This window comes from Schistocerca piceifrons, chromosome 4, assembly GCF_021461385.2.
Source record: "Schistocerca piceifrons isolate TAMUIC-IGC-003096 chromosome 4, iqSchPice1.1, whole genome shotgun sequence".
NCBI lineage: Eukaryota > Metazoa > Arthropoda > Insecta > Orthoptera > Acrididae > Schistocerca > Schistocerca piceifrons.
The window spans coordinates 477,432,847-477,439,063 of NC_060141.1; positions in this window are offsets into that span (position 1 = coordinate 477,432,847).

The window sequence follows — 6,217 nt, forward strand, 5'->3', positions numbered from 1 at the left end:
TAAAAATATGTAATGAAAACATATTTTAGACTGAAGATATAAATACTGAAAGATGTAATGCTCACATTTTTGTAATTTCGAGAAACAATAGTAGTGATATTACTACTACTCCTGCTACTACTACTACTGTTACTACTATTCTTATTATTTTTACAATTGTTATTATAACTATTTCTACAACATTTATTATCTTTTAAAAACATGTTAAATGTCAATATGGCATTGTTCTGCAGTTGCCAGCAGCTCAAACTTGAATTTTGTAGCACTATTACACCAAGCACAACCTTGGCGCTAGAGGGTGCATGATGACTGTGCACTGTGCAGCACTGAGGCATTAAAGACGTAATGTTTCTTGGTGTTGAGTTAAATGGTCAACATTGCATAGGTGACCCACTATTACTGCTGCTGCAGAGAGCACGACTTCACCTCTGACAACACTTGCAAGTCTTACCAGTGTGGCAGGGTCCTACAGCACAGCATGTCAACAGGGCTCCTGAGACAACTCTCAGCAACCCTGAATGTACGTGAATATTGCATTTTTCCTTCAAACAGCTGCTGAAGGAAATCTCTATGTATGTACAGATAATTTTAAAACTCTAATTGTATCAATTAAATTTCAGCCTGTGAAGATTCTTGTTATTGGAACTAGATGTTGTATCTCTTGCCTCTGTATAGCTAGTGTGCTGGCTTAGTTAACTTCAATTTTAATTTTTTTTTGTTGAAGTGCCCATCATGCCTAATCACTGAATCCAAATTGTTGTTCTTATTATAGGGCCAGTTGTGTCTCAATCAAATTCAAATTTTAAAATACTGATCTAGTGACCATCTGGCATAATCATTAAATACAAATTTTAAGATATTTTGGTAAGTTGGCAACTGTCCCAACTGTTTCAGATGTGTTTCTCTTAACTGTCTAACACTTTCTTGGATGACAAGAGACAGTGCAGTGTTGGGTTGCATGACTCGCACGTCTCTTCTAGATGACTTACACATTGTGCGTGCAGCCGATCCTCTTCTTTGGGTTATCAGCTACGTTGCTCTCACTGTTTAATTCATCTCCAAAGACTGTATCAGGTTAAGGGGAATATTATTAACCAGCTCTATATTCTTGAAATAAATTATATACTCACAGGCTATTGTCAGTTAAAAAACAATATATTTTCGACTCTCTTCCCAAAGTAACAATTATTCTGTACAAACTCCAGCAAGCCAACTGGTTCCAAGATAAATGTCAGAATCTACTAAACATTCATACAGTTACATATGTTCTGCCTCATGCAGAGTCAAGACATGAAGTAAAAGTCTCTATGTAACACACACTTCATGTGTCTCTGTAACAATCCTCATGAGGCCACACACCATGGAACATTATCCAAATACTCTTTGACTTTTTGATATATCTCCTAGGGCACTGCTTGCAACTACTTGTCGGGGCCACTAGTCTGACACAGTTCCTGGCTCCTCATGACAGTTGTCCTTCCTGCACACACAGACACGTGTGGCACAGTAAAAAGGCTCTCTCACCCTTGTCATTAAAATATCAGGTGTTCGAGACAGTGAAGAACCAAGTGTTTCTAGAATTTACCCCGAAATTCTCAAAACACTACATATCCCTCCCTTTAGCTTGAATGTGTGATATTTTACACATATTCATCATGTACAGTAATATCTATCTCAACACTAATTTATATTTCAATTAACCTTCAAACAACCCTTACATATGGGTTGATGCTATGAATGCGCTTCCTCCTTCTGTTTTGGTAGGTATGCCCCTTTAAACTTACTGATCTATTATGGTACAGGACAATCCCCTTCTTGTTGCCCCTGCCCTCACAGTATAGATCAGCCTCTCTTGGGTCTGTCTATCTGCCCTTTTCATCGAATAAATGCTGGGTGCGCCCTCCTTCTCCTTCCTGAGTAGGCTTCATAGTTCACTGCCCTAGTATACATCTTTATGTATACTGTCACTAAATATTCCACTTCACACTTCTCTATTACTTCTTGGTACCTTATTTGATTTGCTAGAGTCCTCCACTACTTTTCAACTTCTACGCTTTCAGAAGACATCATATTTATATAGAATTCACTATATCATACCTTTCCTTATTCTAGATTTGTCCCACTATCCTGCAAATCATCAGAACAAATATTCGACTGATATCACTACATAATTATCACCATTAGTTCCTCCCTGGCTTATGCTCTTTAGCTCTTCATTTCTCACGCTTTCTTTCATGATATAGAACTGTCTCTGTTCTTATACCTATGTATAAATATACAAGAAGTGACAAAAGGAAAAAAAAGGGGGCGATGCAGAACCATCGTATATCAACCCTACATACCCAGATGTACATAGGTCTTTATTCCCCTAATCTCTTGGCGGTTCTGACATCACTTTAGGTTTCTAATCTGTAATTTTCATGTTTGTGTCTAAGTGTAATTTTGTGTGTATGTTGTGTGTTCATGCAGCTGGATACTTCGGCCTACTTATTGGAAATAAGTTGAAGGTTATAGGAAACCATGGTGAATGAGAAGGACTTCAGCAATAGAAGTGTATGCATGTGGAAAGAGGGACATGTAGACCGGTACTCAGATGAGAAGTAAGATAGAAAAAAATAGAAACATTTGCTAAGATCGAAGAAGTGAAAGGGGATAGCGCCAAAGACAGGATACCCTTCCCACCCCCCTTCCCCAGGATCCCTACGTCACCAGTACTTGAGTGAGAAGCCAGAGGAGGTATGATGTTAAACATCTCCTACAGAATGGACCTTCTCACCTTCACCTTTGAAGTCCCTGAAGGAAGATCTTAGCAACTCCTATGGAACTGCAAATGGTAAAGAAGCAGTTACACTTGTCTGTGAGGGTTGTCTGAAAGGAGAGATGTGTGTGTTTAGTATTCGTCATGTTTGTACCTACACTACCCACCCTTTCCAAAAGTTATACAAACCCTTCCATTTATCTTACATCTCACAAAAGGTATAAAATTATTCTATAAAAATAGAAAATTATACACTATGATAACATAATTGATTAGTCATTCAGTTTATACTATTTTTCATACACACATAAAGTACTTCATTCAGTTTTTGATGTCTAGATATTACTGTGCTTGAATAGTACCATGATATTACCTTTATACTAGTACTATTTTCTATTCATTTCATTCCATGTTTAGAGATCATTATTCATTCGTGATTCTCTTAAATTAATCATTATCTTGTAGTCATGTTCAGTCACTTAAATACCAACATGATAGGATAGTTTAAGAGGTTATGAAAAGATTACAGAATAGTTGAAGGGAAAACTAATGTGGAAGTAACACCGAAAACAACTCAGGAACCGATGGTCGTCACTCCGTCTATTAACACAGAATGTTAACATCCCTAGGGAACAGATGTGACTCCACCGGGATCCCGTGGATCTGATATTAACCTCATTTGAGCAAGTGCATACCAGTACCTCTCGTTCAATTTTGTGTGGAAGTCTCCCCACAACAAAACAATCACCACTTTACTAGGTAACACAACATTAGGTAAAGTTATTCTGTTTTCTACTTTGTCATGTACAAGTTTGAATTCTTTGTCCATAACCTTGTTAGCATCATTAGGTTTGGAAAAAGCAACAGTCGAATCGTTTCTGGAGATTAGACGTCCGGTAATTTCTCAACCTACAATTAGCTCAAAAGGTTCCGCCAGACTACTAACAGTTATCATGTCAAAGCTGACTATTTTTTCTTTGAAACTTTGCTTTACATTATTTACTCATGAAGTGACAGTTTCTGCATTAACAACTCATGTATTAACCTCTGGCGTTTGCAAATGAATAATCAACCGTGTACTAACACATGAAATTTTCGATTTAATATTCGACATTAATTACTTAGGCTGGTTTACACTCTTTTTCAAAGTACTTAAACCTTGTCTTACATTATTGTATTCATTATTCTACATGTCTTTTAGAGATTCTAAGTTTTCAATAGGTTTTGATTCTATATTATTACTATTATTTTTGACGTCACATTCAGTCCCCAAAGTAACTATGTCTTCGCACTGATTACTAGATGCTTTGCTTTGAGCATCTATTTTGACATATAACAAACCTATACTTGTCTTTTGACTATTTAAAGTTTTATTTTGGGCCTTTAATTTACAATTCATTGAGTTTAATAAGTCTAGGTTTTTTTCAAAATCTCACTTTGAGCATCCAATTTAGCACTTTGGTCATCTAATCTAACATTTAGTTCTTGTCTTAAAGAAGCTGAATCTGCTCTCTCTTCTTGTCTCTGGTTGTCTAATTTAAAGCTTAGTGCTTTAATTAGATTTGCTAACTCAGTCCAGTCTGGCATTTCCTTTCTTACAGTCATTGTCATGGCTGGCTCTGAAGTTCCCCCAACTTTCTGAATATTATCTACTTCTCTATTTTTCTTCGACCTAGTAATCATCTAACCTAAACTACAATATTGTGTACAATAATTACACCCACAGTTTATTGTCCTGCAGTTCTTTCAACTTTACCAAACAGTTATTGGTTTTCGCTCACCTGTCGTAGAGGTCTAAGCTGTGTCAGTGAGCAGGTGTAGAATCAGCACCAGTGAACAACACAGGCGCCGGCAGCGTCGAACGGTGGTTGCGGTATCAGTATCAGTGAGTGGACGTGAAGTCAGCAATGGTGAACGGCAGTTGCAGACGGGGATGGTTACTGCATCGGCATCAGCTGGTACTGCATCGGCGTCATCTGGTTACTGCGTATATGTCTTCTGGGTTGACATATGAGTGAGTACTGCTTACTTCCCCACACCAAATCTTCTTAGTCAAACTATCCTCTGTGTCTTCCTTTGTTCAGTGCTTGTTAACTTTTTCACCCTTTTTTTCTTTTAGGCAGAATCCAATTCTGTGTAACAGTTTCCTTGTCTTGTTACTCTCAGTTGCTATGGCAACTCAATATCTTCTGATCTCGATTTCTGTCATAAAATTCCCACTTTCTTCAGGTCCTGTTACTTGGGTTGCCACTTTCTAACACTTTCTTGGACGACAAGAGACAGTGCAGTGTTGGGTTGCATGACTCACATTTCTCTTCTAGTTGACTTACGCATTGTGCGTGCAGCCGATCCTCTTCTTTGGGTTATCAGCTACGTTGCTCTCACTGTTTAATTCATCTCCAAAGACTGTATCAGGTTAAGGGGAATATTATTAACCAGCTCTATATTCTTGAAATAAATTATATACTCACAGGCTCTTGTCAGTTAAACACAATATATTTTCAACTCTCTTCCCAAAGTAACAATTATTCTGTACAAACTCCAGCAAGCCAACTGGTTCCAAGATAAATGTCAGAATCTACTAAACATTCATACAGTTACATATGTTCTGCCTCTTGAAGAGCCAAGACATAAAGTAAAAGTCTCTATATAACACATGCTTCATCTGTCTCTGTTACAATCCTTATGACACCACACACCATGGAACATTATCCAAATATTCTTTGACTTTTTGATATAACTTCTATGGCGCTGCTTTGTAACCACTTGTCGAGGTCACTCATCTGACACAGTTCCTGGCTCCTCGTGACAGCTGTCCTTCCTGCACACACAGACATGTGTGGCACAGTAAAAAGGCTCTCTCACCCTTTTCATTAAAATGTCAGGTGTTCGAGATGGGGGAGAACCAAGTGTTTCTAGAATTTACCCCAAAATTCTCGAAGCCCTACAACTGAGCCCATCAGGGGTCATTAAGTGTGATTCTAATTTTTGCTTTAATAAAAGATGTTAAGAATACCCCATTTGATTAACCAGCCCTTCCACTAGCCTGTCGCTCTGCTACACAATGGTAGTGGAGCTAGTGACCTTGATTATGTGGGGTATTGTTAATTAGCAGATTTTTTTTTTTTTTATTATACTTGAACACACGTACAGTTAGAGATTTGTAATGGCACAAAATTATAGGAGAATTTAGAACAGAAATCAGAGCCCAGAACTGCAACGAGACCCCAGCCAGGCAGCACATGCTGGTCATTGCACTATGCGATTGACTGCCGTATCGTCAGACCACAAGTGCCTAAATTGGGCCACAAGCCATAGACATCAGCCACAGCCACCCATCACACCTGCTTGATCAGCATCCCTCAGCAGCAGCAAGACTTCTCTGACACTGTCCCAGGTGTCAATGTTCTGGGGCCAGCCTTTGAGAAGCCTCTTCATCTCAATTGACTTCCTTGTCAT